At 41.1% G+C, this 21,620-nt stretch overlaps 1 protein-coding gene and 1 pseudogene across 1 annotated transcript in view; both read left to right on the forward strand.

Annotated features, from left to right (window-relative positions):
* foxk2b (forkhead box K2b) overlaps window positions 1-21,620 on the forward strand; it is a 129,054-nt gene that overhangs the window by 14,143 nt on the left and 93,291 nt on the right. The gene's annotated exons all lie outside the window — the stretch shown is intronic.
* On the forward strand, window positions 7,451-8,352 carry LOC140463769 (ufm1-specific protease 1-like; annotated as a pseudogene).

The raw sequence follows: 21,620 nt of genomic DNA on the forward strand, positions 1-21,620 counted from the left end.
TGTAGGGGAATGGCTCTGGATGGGTTGCTCTTCAGAGGGTCAGTGTGGACCTGTTGGGCCAAAGGGCCTGTTTTCACACCATAAGCAATCGAATCTAGATATCATTAATGAAACATCAGGGGATTGTAAGACATGAGCTGGCACATATGTTGCCTGGAGTGGATAGGCCTTGTCTTGTTGAATGGTGGAGCAGGCTTGAGGGCTCAATAGACCTTTGGCTGCTTCTGTTTCTTATGTTCTAATCTCCTGGATTATTGTGACTAACTGAGGACCGTTTTTGCTCTAACCTTTCTATTATCTCCCCACACGTGACTAACCCCCACACCTGATCTATCCTACTCCTTCATACACATAACCACACAAATTAAATTTTCTTTGTAACTTGTAACATGCAAATGGGATCTCTCACTCCCTGAATAAGGCAGTTACTGTTGTTTAAAAATAAAGGTGCACGGTTTGGCTTCCAGAGCTAATCCTTCACTTCTTTGGAAGACTCACAGAGCCGTTGTGCTCCATGGTTTTCTAGATCCGAATTAGAAGTTAAGGCCAGAAACGCAGAATTCCGGGGGAGACTAAATATAAAGGAGTAGAGTGATAGTCCATGTGTGATTGCCATTCCTTGGAACATTCGGTACATTATATTTTGCTTTGGGCGTGGGATAAGTAAGTGCAAATCTTGTTCAGTTCTAGGTTTTTCTCAGGTGTAAGAGTTTCAAGAATATCTTCCAATTTGCCATCCCCAAAGGAGAGGTCAGGCCTTTTCCTTTATTATCTTATTGTTGTAAAATCTAATACCTTTGTGCCTTTTGAAATACAATCACTTTTGCCAGCATAGGAATTCATATGATGGCTGTAAATGCTTATCCGTAAGTAATAGATTGAATGTAGATATTCTTTTCTGCTGATCAAAGACAACGGGGTTGCATTCCTTTGAAAGATAAACTTACAAGTAATGATCAGATTTGATCATTGAGCAGAATTAATTATCCAACCAATCTAGTTTGTGTGTACAAAATGTAGGCCTTCCTCTTGTTAACCCTGAACTAAAATGCCTTTCTGTTTAATAACCATTACAACCTCAACATATTCCCTGCTAAATTTCCAGCGTAAGTTGCTTTGCTCCCAGCATAAACAATGACCATCTAAAAGTTGTATGCCTGATACTTTCTTCATCTTTGCCATTGTGAAGTTCTTTGGAAGAAATTGAAAATATTCAATAAGGAGCATTCAGGATCTGAATTGTGTGCACTATTAAGGCATGGATTATTTTATTTTTATTCCAGACTGCCTTTGTTGGTTACATTAGTGATGTAACCTTAAGTAGATAAATTGCATATTGCAATTTTCAAAACTCTACACAGTCACCCAGAATTAATATTTTTGGTGCTGCGTAATGTGTTCTGAATGTGTGAATCTTTGAGCTGTGCTGACTGTGCCCAGTCTGATGTCTCTCAGTCTCTGGATGGAAAATCAGCTGACCTTTAGCACAATTTATTGATGGAGGCGTACATATTTTTAACTTGTGTTAGTAATAGTTAACATGGCAAGGTTATTTTGTTTCTGTTACATAGTGAACTTTACCTTGCTGTCTATTTCTCATTTGCTGAAACTTATTCATGGTCTATCCTCCACTTAAACTACCAAAAGAAGAAAGATGATGGCAGCACTTACCCAACCACAAGCTCCCAGTGGTTGGTACATGGGCATCATACCAAAATACCATGCCGGATCACTATTGACAAGAAACTTAACAGAACCAACCACAGACCTATGATAGTTTCAAGAACACAGCAGAGATTTGTTAGCCTGTGATTGATGACTCTTCTCTTCCACACTCTATAGAGCCTTTCTCTCTTTGAAGGATAATTCCAGAGTTGAATAATCCTTGCTTGCCTGGATAGGTGTAACTTGCAACATCACAAGAAGCTTCACAACATCCACTTAAAAGCAACCCCACTTGTTTGGCAATCCATTCATTGTCTGAAAGTTTCGCTCCCTCCATTGCTAGCCAATGCACCATGAATGCCTTTAAAAATGCATTGCACCAATTCATCAGGGGATCCTCAACAGCACTGCTAGAATCCACTACATCTATAACCTAAGTAGCAAGCAAATGGGAAATCAAAGCATTATAATTACACCTTCAGAATCAACCAGTATTCTGTCTTAGAAATATATGTTCATTTCTGCAATGTCACTGGCGCAAATTCCTGGAAGTCTTAACAGTGAGTGTACCTTCACTAAATGACCTTCAGTAGATTCAGAAGGTGACTTTGTGATCCTTTTGAGGGCAAGTTAAAAATAGGCAAAAATACATGCTTTGCCAATGAGTCCCACATCCTGTGAATGACTTTTTGTTTTAAAACGTTGTGGTTTCTTACAATTATTTGGTAATGAAAGAGAGTACAACATTTAGGAAATACAGTACTAACTTTTCTAATTTATTGATCTACCCACTGATCGAATTGGATTAGTTAAAAAGTAAGTTAAATTAATCTTAGTCACTTTTTTTTTACTCCCAGTGTACATTTGCTGAATGTATTTTGCCTAGAAAATCAGCATAATCACTGTTTCATGTGCCTTTCCTCGAACTCAAAAGAAGTATTTTCTTGGTAACAAGAAGACCCCATGAAGCTAACCACATCCTGTCGCCTGTGTAGAAAAAGCTAGGTCATGAGTGATGCAAACATTGTAGAGTATTGGATGCAGATTAACATGACATCCCATTTTTATGCATCAAACTGAAATATATACTTCAGGAAAAAAAAATCTTAGCTTTCATCATTACCTAACAAAATGGCTGACTCCAGTAATGCAGTTCTTTATAACCTTATTAACCTTGCCATACTTGATTGTGATTTTATAAATCTCAATTCATTAAAGTTACAGGCAAGTAATCTTTCTAATGTATGGAATAACTTTTTTTAAAATTTCACTCATGAGATTTTGGCATCACTAGCTGACCAGCATTTATTGCCAGTCCTTAGTTGCCCTTGAGAAGGTGGTGGTGTGCTCTTTTCTGGAACCACTACAATCCATGTGCTGTAATTTGACCGACAATGCCCTTATGGAGGGCATTGCACTGAGCCCATTTTATCTTGTCTCTTAAGCTTGTCTTAAAACTGTAGTTGCAAATATTGAAAATCTAAAATTGAAAACATTGAATAGATGGAGAAGGTTAAACAGCACGTGGAGAGACGAATACTTCCACCTCTGGAACATCACTTACCTTTGTCTTAGCTCAACTACAAGTCCTCAACAGTGCTTTTTTGCGCTATCCAGATTTGATTTGTTTCATAACTTTCTTAATCGAAGTTGCTCTGTACATTAATCATCCAATCGTCGATGATCTGAATTTTGGATTATCTGAACAAGATCTCATGGTCTCGATGCTTGGGTGAACTCGATTATCCAAACTTTCGATTATCCGAGCAAATTACTCCCTGTTCGTGTTGTTTGGATAATTGAGGCTGCCCTGTATAGCCTTGCACTATCCATAAGTTTCAACTCAACCAAAATTCCCCTGCTTGTATCCTAATTCTTGCTTTTTGTTGCACCTTCATTCAAAGTATTACCTGTTTCTTCCAAAAATGTTAGCTGACCCATTTTAGTTTATAGTTTTGTACTACTTCTGTGCCCACAATTGACTTCTGCTAATGAAACAAATCATTTAAATCGGACAAGAATATAGGAGCAGCAAAACTTAATTCACCTCATTCAATCATATGAGTCTTCTGTGCTCTTATCATTTTCCTGCCACAAAGCTGTTTCCCTGTGTCTTTTAGTCCTTTAACTAGTTTGTGGGTTTAAATTTGTGCCTGCATTTTCCATTAGCCTATGCAGCATGTTCAGCACTGTTTGTCTTTGTTTATTAATTAACTTGTATATTATTGTTGGTTTTGTTACCCCTCTTGCCCTCCCCCCTTTCCCTCCCACTGACCACTTGCCCACCCAACACACACACACACACACACACACACACACACACACACACACACACACACACACACACACACACACACACACACCCCTCTGTGTGTGTGTGTCTCTCTCTCTCTCTTTTTCTCACTCTCGCTCTCGCTCTCTATCTCTATGTATATGAAACAGGGTCTTTGATCTGCTCCAATATTCTCAATCATGGCTGATCATTGACTTCAATGTCACATTCAGTTGCTCTCCCAATGTCCCTTGATATTATTGGTAGCTCCAAATCTATGATAATTTCAGTCTTAAATTTAATGATTGAGCTTCACAACCCTCTGGGATAGGGACTTGCACAGATTGATCACCTGAGTGAGTGTGTTCCTCCGCATCTCAGTCTCAAACAGCTGGCCTTAATTTCTCCAATGCAACTTTATTACTGATATTCATTTCTATGGATTTTAATAAGTCTCCGTGAAATAATTACCTTCCTCTGAAAACAGAAACAGTAATAATTTGGCTTCTCTGCCATTTTTCTCTTTCTTATAAATCTTCCAGTCCTTGCCTGAATTGAACCCACATTTGCCTTACTAATCTCTTATATTTTGCATGCCTGGAGAAATTTTTGGAATCATTTTCTTTCTTGCTATTTTACATTCATATTCAATTCACTTTATCAATTTATTGGTTCTCCTTTGCTAAATCCTAAAACTTTGAGTCTTCAGGATTACACATTGTGGGGAGTTTTAAGCTTTTTCCTTTGCAATACTACTGTTAAATTCCCTTGTTAGCCATAACTTTCTTTGTCTGAAAGGAATGTATGATTTTGAAAACCGTGCATTAATTCCCTTAATACTAACCGTTGCCTCTCTAACAACAAACCTCTTGATGTACTTTTCTAGTCTACCATCACCAACTTCTCCTCCTCAAATCTTCATAATCGCTCACACTTTGAATCCTTGAATTCCCTAGATTGAATGGAATAATCTGTCATACTGTAGGAAATACTGACAAGGCCCTTTTACAAGATTATTAATTTGTCCTTTTGCTTAATACTAGAGCTCTCTCAACTTTCTATCTTTCCAATCCCCAATCCATTATCCTACTGTCTAATTAAATAGTTTCTTGATCCCCAGCTTCATTTTGTAATTTCTGTGTTACTGTTGTTCTTTCCACTAGCCTTCTAACACTTTAATGCAGATTAGACTTGGCAAGAATGTTACTGTGCCTCTCCTGTTGCTTTGCATAACAGAAACAGGCACTTGGATTTAATATTTTGTATGGTTTGTCTTCCTTTAAAACCAAAATCTGCATATACTGGAAATCTGAAATAAAGCTAGAAGTGCTGGAGAAACCTAGTACATCTGGCAGTATTTGCAGAGAAACACTTAACATTTCATGTCCAGTGACTCTTCTTTGGAATTGAAGAGGCTGGAAAATGATAGTTATTATGCTGTTAACTAAGGGAGATAAGGACCGAGTGGAACAGATGGTGAATGTACTTGAGTAAAAGACAAAAGGGTAATAGTAGTAGAGGAGCAATATTTTTGCAGTTGGGGAAATGCAGTTAGAGGGAGGGGTTCAGTTTAATAGTTTCTTAGGTGTTACGGTAAGTACTTAACCTCTAACTTTCCTTTCTTGATTATTAAGCTCAAGAGAGCTGGAACGTTCAAAAAGCTGTGAGTTGAGGGGATTTTTCCAAAGTGGATGCCAGGGAATTGCCAGTTGGAAATTTCAGTTACTTGCGTGATTATCTTGGAGTCATCTGCATTTGAATTTCTGCATACAAGATCAGTCCATGCAACAGAAATGACTCTCCGGACATTGAACTTTCTGGACCTGTGGCGTTCATTTTCCCCGTGTATGCTGACTGATTCCCAACTCTAATATTTCATCATCAGAGGGCCTAGCCCTGATGTTTTTGCAGTCAGACTGCTTACAAGCATCCAGACTTTACGTCATAGCTTGCTCTAATTAAATATCTCCTTGATATTTATTCTTTTTCCCATTCTGCTACTGTCTAGAGTTTAATAAACTGTTTGCAGTCCCAATTACTTTCCTTTCTCTGTGCTGAGCATCTCCGTTTATGCAGCTTTGCCGTCTTTACTGTTGTTGCTACCCTATGTTGTTTCCCCATTCCAAGTGCTTCTCGATTTTACAATTGTAGTCCAATCTTTTGTGGATCCATTTCTGATTCTGTATGGCCTTCTCCTGCCATCCAAACTTCGTCCACTCTCTTTGTCAATTTCTAGCTTGTGCAGTGTTTCCTTTCTCCAATTTGATATCTTTCCACTTGATATTTGGACACCCATTCGGTTTTTTTTGGATTTAAAACACAATGTAAATGCAAGTTAGTATTCAAATAAATGAACATCAAAGAAAGAATAGTGTGTTCATTTTTGCACTTCCATTCTGCCTGCTTTAATCTGTTTTGTTGGGACAATTGAGAGCTTTTAGGAAGGGAAATAAAGTTCCATGTTGACTGTACATTCTAACAATTGTTTTCTCAGACTTAAGTGGTGTATATGACTTTTTACTGAAGACAAGTTTGTAAAATTTTGTATATTGTCTTAACCTTAACATCTGTAAAGTCAGAGTTTCAGTCCATATAATTGGTATCATGATGATTATAGCACTAGTTATAAGACTGCTTCCCCTTCCCATTGAGCAATACGTCTTTTTAACCTAGGTGATCAAGCTTAAATATAATTCAGTGTACAATGCCATAATTTGCACTTAATGCAGTGTTTCAAATCACAGGTTTCCTCGTATACTAGATAATTTTGAACCTGGGTTATTGTATTGACTTTTGGAGTACTTGATGCAAAGGAACAATTTGATGAAATTCTGATAAAGATGGTGTAAAATATTCTCTGTAGAATTTTTGAATTTGCATAGATTGTGGTTCTGCATTAAACAAAGTCGAACTTGTACAAATGAACACTTACAGACAGTCCCAAAGAGATTATTTTGCAATAGATAGAAACCATTTGTTGAAACTACAATAAATTACAAGCTATAGATAGCCTTCAGTGGTGCAGATCTGCTGAGTTTGCATTTAAGACTGTTCAACATTGGGTGAGAAAAGAGGCCTATTTATCTTTTGCAGTCTCACTGCTTAGTGGCAGAATTATCTATCTGAGGGATTCAATGTTTGCATTTATAGCTGAGAGAAAGTCTGGTTTCTCAGGTACTATAGCTGCTGGATTAAAATACCTCCCAACATACTACAGGCCTAGGGTTGATGGGATGCTCCTGGGTGGTGATGGTAATCTCAAGGACTGGGGTGGGAAAGAGCATATACGTTTTGGGACAGGGGAAATGATGATGATGAGAACGGTTTGCCCTGTTCATTGCTCTCAGGTGGCCTTTCTTTGATTTCTCACAAGAACTACTTGGGCAAAAGCACAAGTGAAGATACCCCACCTTTATGAAAAAACTTAGTAACTCTTGTAAAAACAATATGACCTGAGATTGTGATCTGTGGCATAGAATATCACTTCCACAAACCTCCAGGAGTACATCCAACCAGAATTTGCAGCTCTACTCGACTAGAACATTGAGAGTACTCATGAGCTACTAATAGTCTCCACTGGTGGTGGCAGCTGAAAGTTGAATGTGACGAAGTGAGACTCCGTGGCTCTGAGCAGAGTAATCCGGGCCAAGCTCGTTCACCAGCATCGGATACATGAGTAAATTTGAGTTGTTTAAGAGCTAAGCATGGAGTTGAAGGCCATTCACTCTTGTCGTGTTTTCCCTGAGCCAGACTCTGAAATCCTCCTTTCTCTTGTCTGCAGCAATGAACTACCATGATGGCTGCAGTGGGATAGGCAACTCTGGCAGGGGTTATGGCCACCCAACAATACAGACACTGCCCTCCTGGATTATTCTGCAACAGACAAATGTAAAAAAAAACACTAGGTGCCCGCAATGAAGGAGAAAGAGGAGGCAATGGAGGACAAGTCCCCTAATTTTGGCTGCAAGACCTGGATTGGCTCCTTCGAGATCTGACTGTGCATCGACGAATTGTATGATGCTTCATGCAATTTGGTTCTCATGCACTCCTGCGGAATATGAATGAGCTGCACTTGCACTTGTTGAGAATCCCTCTCAGGAAAGGTGACAATGAAAGTGCTTCTAAGGGGAATCTGGGCATGTGTGTGGGGATGGAGAGCAACTACTTCCTTGTCCTGGTATCCAGTACTCCAGGAAGGCCCTGGATAAGGAATCTACCCAAAGGAAACAGTGGTTGTTTGGAATAGGTTGAACTTGTTTGACCAGAAATTATTCTGTTACTCAGACTCAGTCATTGCAAAGGTAGATGATCATGCAGAAGCGCTGCTACATGCTGTTACTGTTTACTCCAAATGTCATGTATGTCTGTTTTACAGTCATGGTCCTTTTAGTGAACAGCCACTTATAATTGAATGAAAGAAAGCTTCAATTAAATGATTCTTATTAACACAAGTAAAAACACCTCAAACATTAGCAATCCTCCCATGTGGCGGAAGACAGTATGTAGGTCCTAACCCCCAGTTTCAAGGAGTTTACCAGGTACTCCAGCCATGCAACAACCATTTTATTTTCTGTTCAAGTTGCCAACATAGATCCAGGATCAGGACATGAGCCTACTCCATTGTGGAAATAAATAGATGGCAGTAAAATATGAAACCTCTCAGCCAGGAAATAAGCAAATCATATCCTGATGACCACTTCAGAATTAGGCATAAATAAAAGACGACAAATGCTGGAGATTGCAGCAGATTCGACAATATCCATGGAGAGAGAGCAAGCTAATGTTTCAAGTATAGAGATAGGGATAGCATTTATGCTGTAGTTGGGGGCCGGAGGGGGTTGCTGGGGTTAGTGGTGTAGGGTGCCAGTGAAGAAAAGATGTTGATAGTTCAGCTTAAGTGTTTGGAATGTGAGAATAGCATAACAATGCTGTGTCTCCTGCCAGACTTGAAAGGATAGAATGTGGATGAGGGAAGGGGAGAGCATGATAACAAGCTAAAGAAATGGAGGAAATGCTCACAATTTAAAGGCGTTGAACTCAATGTTAAATCCCGAAGGCTGTAACGTGTAGAGTCTGAAGATGAGATGATCCTCCAGTTTGTGCTGTGATTCGCTGGAACTATGTACCATGCAGAGGACAGACATGGGCATGCAAGCAAGACGCTTTGTCAAAATGACTGGCTACAGCAAGGTTGGGATCCTGCTTGCGCAGAGGCCGGAAGTGTCCTGCAAAGTGGTCACGCAGTCTGCACTTGGTTTCTCCAATGTAGAGCAGACCACACTGAGGGCAGTGAATACAGTATACAAGATTGGAGGAGGTACAAGTGAAATGCTGCTTCACCCTGAACCTATGCTGTCTTGTTCTGGACTCCCCACCCCAGGGAAAAGACTGTCTGCTTATCCTATCCATGTCCCTCATGACTTTATAAACCTCTATAAGGTCACCCCTCAGCCTCCAACGCGCCAGGGAAAACAGTCCTAGCCTATTCAATCTCTCCCTATAGCTCAAATCCTCCAACCCTGGCAACATCCTTGTAAATGTTTTCTGAACCCTTTCAAATTTCGCAACATCTTTCCGATAGGAAGGGCACCAGAATTGCATGCAAGTATGAAATGAGTTGCCAGAGGAAGTGGTGGAAACTAGTACAATTGCAACATTTAAAAGGCATCTGGATGGGTATATGAATAGGAAGGGTTTGGAGGGATATGGACCGGGTGGTGGCAGGTGGGACTGGATTGGTTGGAATATCTGGTCGGCATGGACACATTGGACTGAAAGGTCTATTTTGCTGTTCATCTCTCTGACTCGATGATCTGGAAAGAGATTAGAACCTTGGATGGTGAACAGGGACGAGGTGAAGAGGCAGGTTTTGCATCTTCAGGAGTTATGTGGGAAGATGCCGTGAAGAGGAGGGATGGTGGTGGTGGTTGTGGATTAGTCTAGGGTGTCTAGGAGGGAACAATCCCTGCAAAACAGTTAAATTCTTACAGGATTCTGAGTAATCCAAGACGGGAAAAATTTCTGGCTGTAACAGCTGCTCCTTTTTTGAGGTATTTTAGGTGTTGGAGGTGATATCCTTGAATACCAGGAGCAGCATTTACTGTTTTATATGCTGTTGAATTGTTTTGGAACTTTGGGGAAAAAAGTCAAAACAACAGCAGTTTTAAAAAGAAGAACAGACAAATGAAGCACATGGTGAGGTCAGTGCAGGAGAGAGAGTGAACCTGCACAGTTACTGCCTTTGCTGTTTGAATTCATGTATCGCTGGACATCTGAGTGCGTCTGGGAAAATTAACGGACAGTGAAATTCGCAATTGACCTTGGAGGAACTGGTTGGGCGAAGTTCACAGCACAGAAGCAGATAAGTGTATTGTTTTTCAGTGGTGATTTGGAGATACTGGGGTGTAAAAAGTTGAAAATCTCACAACACCAGGTTATAGTCCAATGGGTTTAATCGGAAGCACCAGCATTCGGAGCGCTGCTCCTTCATCAGGTGGTTGTGGTGGTTCATCAGGTGTTTTTAAGTGGGACCTACAGAAAGTCTGCAGTAGTGAGTAGAGTGGGTTCGTTCTTGATTATATGTTTTTGGAGGTATGTCTCTTGATTAAACTTAAAATGTAAGCCATAACTATTAATTTAACCTGGGGCAGTGATTTGTAGAGGTATAAGATGGTGTTATTTTCTGGGTCTGTAGATTGTGAAGGTGCAAAAATAACCTTTAGTAGAGTGATGTGTGCTTCTTGTCAGATGTGGGAGTTTAAAGAGAGTTTAAGGGTTACTGTGGATTATATCTGCAATAAATGCTGTTGGTTGCGAATCTTATCAGATCGAATGGATTGGTTAGAGAGACAGTTAGAAGCAATGAGGAATTTGCAACAGTATGTGATGGATGGCAGTTATAGGAAGGGGTGGTGGGGGGGGGGTTCTCAAATACAGTCACATAGATGGGTTAACTCCCAGAAAAGGTAAGAGAGGTAGGCAGCTAGTGCAGGAGTCTTCTGTAGCTATTCCCATTTCAAGCAAGTATGCTGTTTTGGAAATGTAGGGGGTAATAGATTCTCCGGGGGTCGTAGCACGAACAGCCAAGTTTCTGGTATGGAGACTAGCACTAATGCAATGAAGGGTACGCCGGATTCCAAGAGGTCAATTGTGATAGGGGATACTCTAGTCTGAGGTGCAGACAGACATTTCTGTGGCTAGCAGCAAAAAATCAGGATAGTATGTTGCTTTCCTGGTGCCAGGATCAAGGATGTCTCAGAGCGGGTGCAGAATGTTCTCAAGGGAGAGACGGCCAGCAAGAGGTCATTGTTCACATATGAACCAACGATATAGGAAGGGAAAAGGTTGAGAGTCTGAAGGGAGATTACAGAGAGTTAGGCAGGAATTTAAAAAGGAGTTTCTCGAGAGTAGTAATATCTGGATTACTCCCGGTGTTACGAGCTAGTGAGGGCAGGAATAGGAGGATAGAGCATGGCTGAGGAGCTGGTATATGGGAGAAGGATTCACATTTTTGGACCATTGGAACTCTTTTGGGGTAGAAGTGACTGGTACAAGAAGGACAGTTTGCACCTAAATTGGAAGGGGACTAATATACTGGCAGGGAGATTTGCTAGAGCTGCTTTGGAGGATTTAAACTAGTAAGGTGGGGAGGTGGGATCCAGGGAAATAGTGAGGAAAGAGATCAGCCTGAGACTGGTGCAGTTGAGAACAGAAGTGAGTTAAACAGTCGGCAGGCAGGGACAAGCTAGGACTAATAAATTAAACTGCATTTATTTCAATGCAAGGGGCCTAACAGGGAAGGCAGATGAACTCAGGGCATGGTTAGGAACATGGGACTGGGATATCATAGCAGTTACAGAAACATGGCTCAAGGATGGGCAGGACTGACAGCTTAATGTTCCAGGATACAATTGCTACAGGAAGGATAGAAAGGGAGGCAAGAGAGGAGGGGGAGTGGCATTCTCGATAAGGGATGGTATTACAGTTGTGCTGAGGGAGGATATTCTTCGAAATACATCCAGGGAAGTTATTTGGGTGGAACTGAGAAATAAGAAAGGAATGATCACCTTGTTGGGATTGTATTATAGACCCCCTAATACTCAGGGGAATTGAGAAACAAAATTGAGAGGAGATCTCAGCTATCTGTAAGAATAATAGGGTGGTTATGGTAGGGGATTTTAACTTTCCAAACATAGACTGGTACTGCCATAGTGTTAAAAGTTTAGATGGAGAGGAATTTGTTAAGTGTGTACAAGACAATTTTCTGATTCAGTATGTGGATGTACCTACTCGAAGGTACAAAACGTGACCTACTGTTGTGAAATAAGGAAGGGCAGGTGACCGGCTGTCAGTGGGGGAGCACTTTGGGACCAGCAACCATAATTCTATTAGATTTAAAATAGTGATGGAAAAGGATAAACCAGTTCTAAAAGTTGAAGTTCTAAATTGGAGAAAGGCCAATTTTGACGTTATTAGGCAAGAACTTCCAAAAGCTGATTGGAGGCAGATGTTCGCAGGTAAAGGGACGACTGGAAAATGGGAAGCCTTCAGAAATGAGAACGCGAATCCAGAGAAAGTATATTCCTGTTGGGGTGAAAGGAAAGGCTGGTAGGTATAGGGAGTGCTGGATGACTAAAGAAATTGAGGGTTTGGTTAAGAAAAAGAAGGAAGCGTATGTAACATGAGATAGCTTTGGGAAATAATTACAAATACATTTAGGGACAAAAGGATAACTAGGGAGAGAATAGGACCCCTCAAAGATCTACAAGGTGGCCTTTGTGTGGAGCTGCAGAAAATTGGGGAGATACTAAACGAGTATTTTGCATCAGTATTTCCTGTGGAAAAGGATATGAAAGAAATAGAAAGTAGCGAAATGGATAGTGACACCTTGCAAAATGTCCATATTACAGAGGAGGAAGTGCTGGATGTCTTGAAACGCATAAAGGTGGATAAATCCCCAGGACCTGACCAGGTGTACCTTAGAACTCTATGGGAAGCTAGAGAAGTGATTGCTGGGCCTCTTGCTAAGAGACTTGTATCATCGATAGTCACAAGTGAGGTGTCGGAAGACTGGAGGTTGACTAACATGGTGCCACTCTTTAAGAAGGGTACTAAGGACAAGCCAGGGAACTATAAACCAGTGAGCCTGACGTTGGTGGTGGGCAAGTTGTTGGAGGGAATCCTGAGGGACAGGATGTACATGTATTTGGAAAGGCAAGGACTGATTAGGGATAGTCAACATGGCTTTGTGAGTGGGAAATCATGGCTCACAAGCTTAATTGAGTTTTTTTGAAGAAATAACAAAGTAACTAAGAGGATTGATGAGGGCAGAGCGCTAGATGTGATCTATGTGGACTTCAGTAAGGTGTTAGACAAGGTTCCCCATCGGAGACAGGTTAGCAAGGTTAGATATTTCTGAATAAAGGGAGAACTAGCCATTTGGATACAGAACTGGCTCAAAGGTAGAAGACAGAGTGGTGTTTTTCAGACTGGAGGCCTGTGACCAGTGGAGTGGCACAAGGATCGATGCTGGGTCCTCTATTTTTTTGTCATTTACATAAATGATTTGAATGCGAGCATAAGAGGTACTCCAAACTTGGAGGTGTAGTGGACAGTGAAGAAGGTTACCTCAGATTATAACAGGGCCGAGAAGTGGCGGATGGAGTTTAATTCAGATAAATACGAGGTGCTGCATTTTGGGAAAGCAAATCTTAGCAGGACTTATACATTTAATGGTAAGGTCCTGGGGAGTATTGCTGAACAAAGAGACCTTGGAGTAAAGGTTCATAGCTCCTTGAAAGTGGAGTCGCAGGTAGATAGGACAGTGAAGAAGGTGTTTGGTACACTTTCTTTTATTGGTCAGAGTACACAATTCCACTAGTTCTGAGTAAAGAAACTTCTTTTAAATGAATGTTTCCTTATTCTGCAAGTTTGCTTCCTTGTTTGAGGTTCTGCCCCCTCAGAATTTTGTACATTTCAATAAGGTCACCCCTCATTCATCTAAAATCTAATGAACAAAAGTCTAAACTGTTTGTCCTCTATTAAGTCAACCCTCTCACAGAGGTGAGAACATTACCACTGTGCCACAATAGCCATCATGTTTTAGTCAGGACCAGCAAACCATGACCTGACATGAGACCTCATTGCTGCTTCTGTCTAGTTTTGAGCTAGTGACACTTCACATGGGAGGCAAATGTGATAAACATGACACTAATCATGCATAGCACAATGATAAACTAGCACAGAGTGCATGAACCCATATTCTCTGGGAAGTGAACCCAGGTCATGGTGACAAAAGCATTGAATGCTGATGACTAGACCACCAGGGAAACTAAAACCAAGTCATAATATTTTTTTAATCAATCTGCTTCGGTATTATCACAGTTGGGACTTGATTCCAGGTATGCTGACTTGGAGGTAGGGTCTCCACTATTGTGCTACAAAAGCCCTTTTATAATGCTTTCATAATCCTTTCTGAAATGCAAAGACCAAATCTGGATGCAGTACTCCAGGGGTGGCTTCAACAACACTGAATACAATTGCAACAGCACTTCATTATTTTTGAACTCCAACCACCAAGTAATAAAAGCCAAATTTGAATTTTCCTTCCCTATAACGTTTAGACTTGCATGCTAAGTTTTTAATGCTTAATGCACCAAAACACCCAGATTTCGCTGCTGCTTTTGTTTGGAGTCTCTCTCCCTTTAAATAATAGTTTGACTTATTATTTTTGATACCAAAGTGCATGGCTTCGCATTGTCCTATATTTAACTCCATCCGCCAAGTTTTTGCCGACTCATTCAAAATATTTCCCCTTGCTGATTTATTATGTCCTCACATTACAACTTCCGTTCCACCCCCCATCACTTCGTATTGCTAGAAAATTTGAATACGTTACACTCTGCCCCCTCCTTCCAATTCTTAATATAATTTTTAAATAATTGAGACCTCAAGATTGATTCTTGTGATACTATACTGGTTCTGTCTTTCTAACCCGAAATAGACTCATGAGTACCAATTTTCTTTCTTCTGTCTATTAACCAATTGTCATTCCATGCTAATACATTAGCTAATTCTGAAGAAGGGCTCATGCCCAAAACGTCGATTCTCCTGCTCCTTGGATGCTGGCTGACCTGCTGCACTTTTCCAGCAACACATTTTCAGCTCTGATCTCCAGCATCTGCAGTCCTCACTTTCTCCTAATACATTACCCCCCCCCCCCCCCCAGTACCAGGAGCTCCTATCTTGTGCTAAAACCTTTTTTTAATGCAGCATCTTATCAAATACATTCCAGAAATCCAAATGCACTCCATCTATGTTCCCTTTTATCAACTCTGCTTATAATATCCTCAAAGAACTCCAGCAGCTTTGTCAAACATTGTTTTGTGAAAGGGAAATAATGTTGTTTACTTGTATTATGTTTTTCTTAATGTTCTGCTACAACTCTAGTGTTTGCCCATTGACAGGCACCCAGACTACTGGCCAAAAGTTTCCTGCCTCTCCTCCCCTACTTAATTGAATAGGGGCATCACATTAGTGGCTTACCAACCTACTGGAAAACTCCCAGTGAGTGCTAGAATATTTTGGTGAATATTTCCTCTATCTCTGCAGTTATTCTCTTTAAAATTCTTGGATGCAGTCATCACAGCCTGGCAACTTCTGTGCCTTCAGTTCCATTGGTTAGTCAAATACGTTGTCCCTCCTAGTAGAGCTTAAAAATGTGTTGCTGGAAAAGCGCAGCAGGTCACAGCATCAAAGGAGCAGGAGAATCGAAGGCATAAGCCCTTCTTCAGGTTCGAGCAATGTGTAATGAGATAGGATTAACAAGTGATTTTGTATTTAAGAATTTCTAAAGGTAGCAATCACAACACGGGAAAATTTCAAATTCAATTTGCAACTTACATATTCCTGAAGAAGGGCTTATGCCCGAAATGTCAATTCTCCTGCTCCTTTGATGCTGCCTGACCTCCTGCGCTTTTCCAGCAACACATTTTTAAGCTCTGATCTCCAGCATCTGCAGTCATCATTCCCTCCTAGTAGAGACTATTACAAGACCTTTCCTCTTGGGATACTTTGTGTTGTTTACAATGAAAACTGATGCAAGATATCGGTTTAAATTATTTGCCATTTTCCTGTTCCCTGTCATTAATTTCTGAGATGAATTTCTTCCAAGACTCTGTTCCCTTAAGTTATGTACACCTGTACACGCTCTTGCTGTTTATCTTTACTTTGTGCCACAATAATTTCATAATCTATTTTCTCCCATTTTATTAGCTTTTTGGACAGCTGGTTCCTAAAAATTTCCCAATCCAATCATCCTTGCTGCTTTGTATAGTTGGTTCCTGATTGAATGCTCTCCTTGATGGCCTGTCTCAACTAAAGTTGTTTATCCTTCTCATCAAATCCTTTTTGACTGGGAAAAACATTTTGTTGAGTAATAAAAAAAATCGGCTTGAATGTCTCCCATTGCTCATCTGTTGGCCTTTCAGCCCACGTTAGACAACTCTTTCTTTCATGCCTGCGATTGTCTTTATTTAAGTTGAGAATACTGCGTGACATAAGTTGCAAATTGAATTTGAAATTTTCCCATGTTGTGATTGCTACCTTTAGAAATCCTTAAGTACAAAATCACTTCTTAATCCTATCTCATTACACATTATTAGATCTAAAATAGCCTGTTGTTGGGTAGGTTCTGCAATGTACTGCTCTTAAAAAAAAAACTATCGTATTGCAATCTGAATTCATCTCCTGTGTCAGTGATTTTTGAGTCAATATGCAAATTAAAATCACTAATGGCAACTGTCTTTTCTATTCACCTTATTTCCCAATTTATATTTTGTCTTACAATGAGGCAACTTGTTGAGCACCTGTAGACAAATCCCCCATGTGACTTATTTACTTTGCTGTTCCTTATTTCCATCCAAACTGATTCCACCTATCTGTTCCACCTATATCCCTATTCACTGCCACACTAACTTTGTCATTTATTAACAAAGTTATGCCACCTGCTTTTCCATTTGACCTATTTTTCCAGAACATCAAAAACTCTTGAATGTTGAGTTTCTTGTCTTGGTCACCCTTTAATCACATCTTTGTAATAACTGTTAAGTCACATTCATTTGTTTCTGTTTATGTCATTTTACATTGTACTTTCTAACAAATGCTGTTCACATTCAGGTAAAAAGTTTTGAGCTTTGCCTTTTCAACCATTATTACTTGCTGTGGTTCTAATTTCTACTGTACTCCTCTGAATCCATTGTTACACTGATTTGTCATTCACTAACCCGCAACTCAGCTGTTTTTGCTTTTTTTTTGCCTGACAGTCCCAAACCTCAAAAATAATTTGTTTATCTACTACTTTATGAAAAGTTGCAAGGATCTTTGTTTTTTTTTTCTCCCCTCAGAATTTATTCATCATTATTTATATCTTTGTTCTAGTGTGCTCTTGCGGCAGAAAGCTTCTCCCACCCGCTCACCCTTACCTGTTAGTTGATTAACAAAACACACATTATTTTCTTTTTCACTTTCATCAGTCAGTTATATGTAATTTTCTGTCTTGTCATAGTGAGATGTTAAAGGGTTAATTTGTTCTGCTGACATGTAAGAAATTGGGTGTCTTGGAGTGTTTTTCTGTCTTGCAGGCATGACGTCACAATCTAATCATACTCTGTAAATGCTACAATTTAAGGAATTATCTAATCTTGCATTGTTTATGGGTGGCATGTGACTGTGGGGAGTGGCAGGGGATTGTGTCTTGCATGCATGACTGAATGTGATGTAAACCTTGTATAAAGGGAGGACGGTCCCCTTGATCAGGGAACCTCATTGACACAGTCCAGAAGCATCGCAAAGTGTGTTACATGATCTTCCAAAAGCTTGTACTTAAATAAACCGTGGCTGTTCTCAGAAGTTGGCGTATTGCAGTTGCATCAAGCATGTATGAATCTCAAGAAGGGAACCTCACGTTTGGCACTGAGTGGGATTCCAACATATATGGAGCTTCTGGCAGACTGAGTGAGTGATCGCCTGCTTGACAGTAATGTGAGACAGATGGGCCCACTAGGTAAGATTTACCTTGATCTCTGTCACTAACCTATCACTCAGTCGACCCCTTGTCCCCTAGGACCCTGTAACAACGGAATTTCTGAGATAACTTATGCACCTGTATGCCAATGGGTTCATCCTAGGGAGGTTAGAGTCCCCCTGGAATGTGGAGGTTAGAGTCCTCTGAACCAAAGGTTCTCTGAAAGGGAGGCTAGAGTCTCCCTGGGAGTCAGAGGTTAGAGTCGTCTAATAGCGAGGTTTGAGGCCCTGGAACATAGTCCATAAGATAAAGGATAACTACTGTGTCTGTGTCAGTCACCCTGCCTGGGACCAGTTGTTAAGTGCGGAAATACCCTACGTGAAGGTCAGGACCTGAAGTGGGTATGGAGACTAAAGACACTGAACGAGTATACAGAAGAACCTCGATTATCCGAATGAGATGGGTGGGCACTATTTCGTTCGGATAGTTATTCAGTTAATTCATTTCCTCTGGGGCTCGGAGTTTTCTGTGAAGTCTGCTCCCCGTTCAGGAGACTAGGCAAAAGCACACTGCACGTGAGGCTCTGCTCCCTGCCCCGTCCACGCCCCACCCCAGGACTGCCAGACTGTGCACCAACAGTAAGACTACTGCTGCCTTTGTGGGGTAAGTCTCCAAATAGCACAGACGCACGTGCACACATACTCACTTTTTTAAAGTTCCCACTCTGCCCTGCACAGGACAATGTTGGAGAGATTATCTGGGGAAGTGGGGTTTAGGGTTCCCTGTGTAGAATTCCAGGGAAAGTGTGGGAGGAGAGAGGGAGGGCTGGAGATCAATCATTTAGAGATGATACCTGGACTGTCCAGGATTGTTCTCAGCCGCACTTCAGTGAGCCGAGTTCATTTTTGAATCACTGTGCCTGTAAACAAAAGGCGCGATCAGGGTTGAAACAGCTCTTTGACGTAATGTTTCTATCAGGACCTTGAGTTCACTTCGGATAATCTGTTATTCGGACAATTGATATTCAGGTAATTGAGGTTCCTCTCTATAGAGATAAGTTAGGAAGTTGAGACTCAAAGAAAAAAGTGGGCAGACATCGGATAAGTCGAGTGTCAGAACCCCTTTGCATAGGTTATGTCAGGATGACCCCCAAAATGAGGAACAGTTCAGGCGCCTGTCAGGATGTTTAAATTAAAAATTGGGAAATGAAATTGGGCCGATAGGAGGAACTTGGGACGTAAATGCGTAAAAGCAGAGGAGGCAATTTGGAAACTTAATACAGGGACTAAATAGAAGACTTTTATATCTAAATGGAGAAAGACTGCTTAGGAAATGATGAATACATCTAAATAGGCCAGCTGGGAGAATAATGCACGTCAAAGAGAGATCAGAGCGTGTGATCATGAGGGAGATGCTGAAACGTCAGTATGAGGATTATGATAAGAGTAGAGAAGTACAGGAAAAATTGAGAAAGGAGAGGCAAAATAAGGAATCAAGGTTGAAATGCCAAATCGGAATATCAAGTGGGAATAAAATGGAAATACCTCCTGACATGTCTGGTCTGCCAATAATTTTTCAAAATAATGACACTAATTTAGGGTGTAGGTTTGCTCACTGAGCTGTAGGTTTGCTATCCAGACGTTTCATTACCTGGCTAGGTAACAACATCAGTGGTGACTTCCAAGTGAAGGGAAGCTGTTATCTCCTGCTTTCTATTTATATGTTTGTCCTGGATGGGGTTCCTGGGGTTTGTGGTGATGTCATTTCCTGTTCATTTTCTGAGGGGTTGTTAGATGGTATCTAAATCAATGTGTTTGTTTATGGCATTGTGGTTGGAGTGCCAGGCCTCTAGGAATTCTCTGGCATGTCTTTGCTTAGCCTATCCCAGAATAGATGTGTTGTCCCAGTTGAATTGGTGGTTTTTTTCATCCGTGTGTAGGGCTACGAGGGAGAGAGGGTTGTGTCTTTTTGTGGCTAGCTGGTGTTCGTGTATCCTGGTGGCTAACTTTCTAACGTAGTGTTTGTGGCAGTCCTTGCATGGAATTTTGTAGATGATGTTGGTTTTGTCCATGGGTTGTACTGGGATTCCGAGAAGTCTTAGTAGTCTGGCTGTCATTTCTGAAACTTCTTTGATGTATGGTAAGGTGGTTAGGGTTTCTGGCTGTGTTTGGTCTGCTTGTCGTGGTTTGTTCTTGAGGAATCTGCGAACTGTATGTTTTGAGTATCTGTTCTTCTTGAACACGTTGTATAGGTGGTTCTCTGTTTTCCGAAGTTGGTCTGTGCTGCAGTGTGTTGTGGCTCGTTGGAATAGTATTCTGACTATTGACAATGACACTAATGACCAGCTATGGTCACAACGCAGATTTCTGACCTCCTCAGGGGCACCTATTCTGAACTCACTATATGTCAGAAATCTCCTCAAAGCCATCCTCCTCCCCAAGCAATTAGCCATAATCAAATCTACTGCCCATGTAATGGACAATACAGAAGCAGCACTGGTAATGCCAGAGTTGATTGAGCTACAAAAGATGCAGCAACAGCTTGTAATTCTATTGTGCCGTCAATGAACCAGAAGCGCTAAATTGATCACCTGCCTTGAAAACAACAGGCATACCAGACATTGTCATTGTGCAATGTTTACAGGGGGATACCCCGAACCAGAAAACCAAACACGAAAGACGTGTGAGTGTTTGCACTCTGCGTCAAAAGGCTTCTGGATTACCCCAGTTTGCCAGGTGTGTATATTTGAAGCTTTGTTACCAGTGCTTATTGACTGTCTTCATACAGGTACCTACTTTGGCAAGGAGGGAAAGAGAGGGGAAATGCAAAGATACTTTCAGCAGCTCAGACCACCGCCCATCCCTCCACAACCTGATCCAAATCCCACTCCACTTACCCAGCCCCCTGGAAATGTTACCCATTGCGCACTCAGCGCTAAGTCATGTTCCTGGGAACCTTGCTCAGCATTCCTGATAGACAATTGACCCAGGACTGTATCGCACCCATTTTGGCGACCTCTGCTGCTCTCCCAGCACCGCCTGCCCGGAGTAGGGGGACATAACGGATTCAGTCAGCTCCCCAGTCATAAGCACGAAAAGTGATGAAGCTAACAACGGTGAAGAGGTTCATATGCTTTTTGTCCGTGGCCTTCCTGTGGATATTAAACCACGTGAGCTTTACCTTTTCTTTCGACCATTTAAGGGAATGAAGGTTCACTGATCAAGGTCACATCAAAACAGCCAGTTGGCTTTGTTACATTTGACAACAGAGCGGGAGCAGAAGTAACAAAAAAATGCATTAAGTGGCACTCAGTTTGATCTCAAAAATCCTCAGACTCACTGGTTAGAATTTGCAAAAGTGAACACAAAGATGACCAAAAGCAAACTGATGGCTACACCTAATCTCACAAATATGCACCCTGCCTTGGGAGCACACTTCATTGCATGGGGCGCCTGCGACCTTGTAGGAACAGGACTGGTCCCTGCATCTCCAGAGGCCAGGGCTTCCTATCCACTGTACACAACAGAACCCGGCCCCTGCCAGACTGGATTTTGTTTTCAGGTTGGACTTTACTGAAGGAGATTTTGGATAACTGGCTCGTTTCCACTCAACTTGGAGGGGGTGGAGTGGTCACTAAGGACATACACTGGCTTGAACCCA

Source organism: Chiloscyllium punctatum, chromosome 39, assembly GCF_047496795.1.
Source record: "Chiloscyllium punctatum isolate Juve2018m chromosome 39, sChiPun1.3, whole genome shotgun sequence".
NCBI classification, from domain to species: domain Eukaryota; kingdom Metazoa; phylum Chordata; class Chondrichthyes; order Orectolobiformes; family Hemiscylliidae; genus Chiloscyllium; species Chiloscyllium punctatum.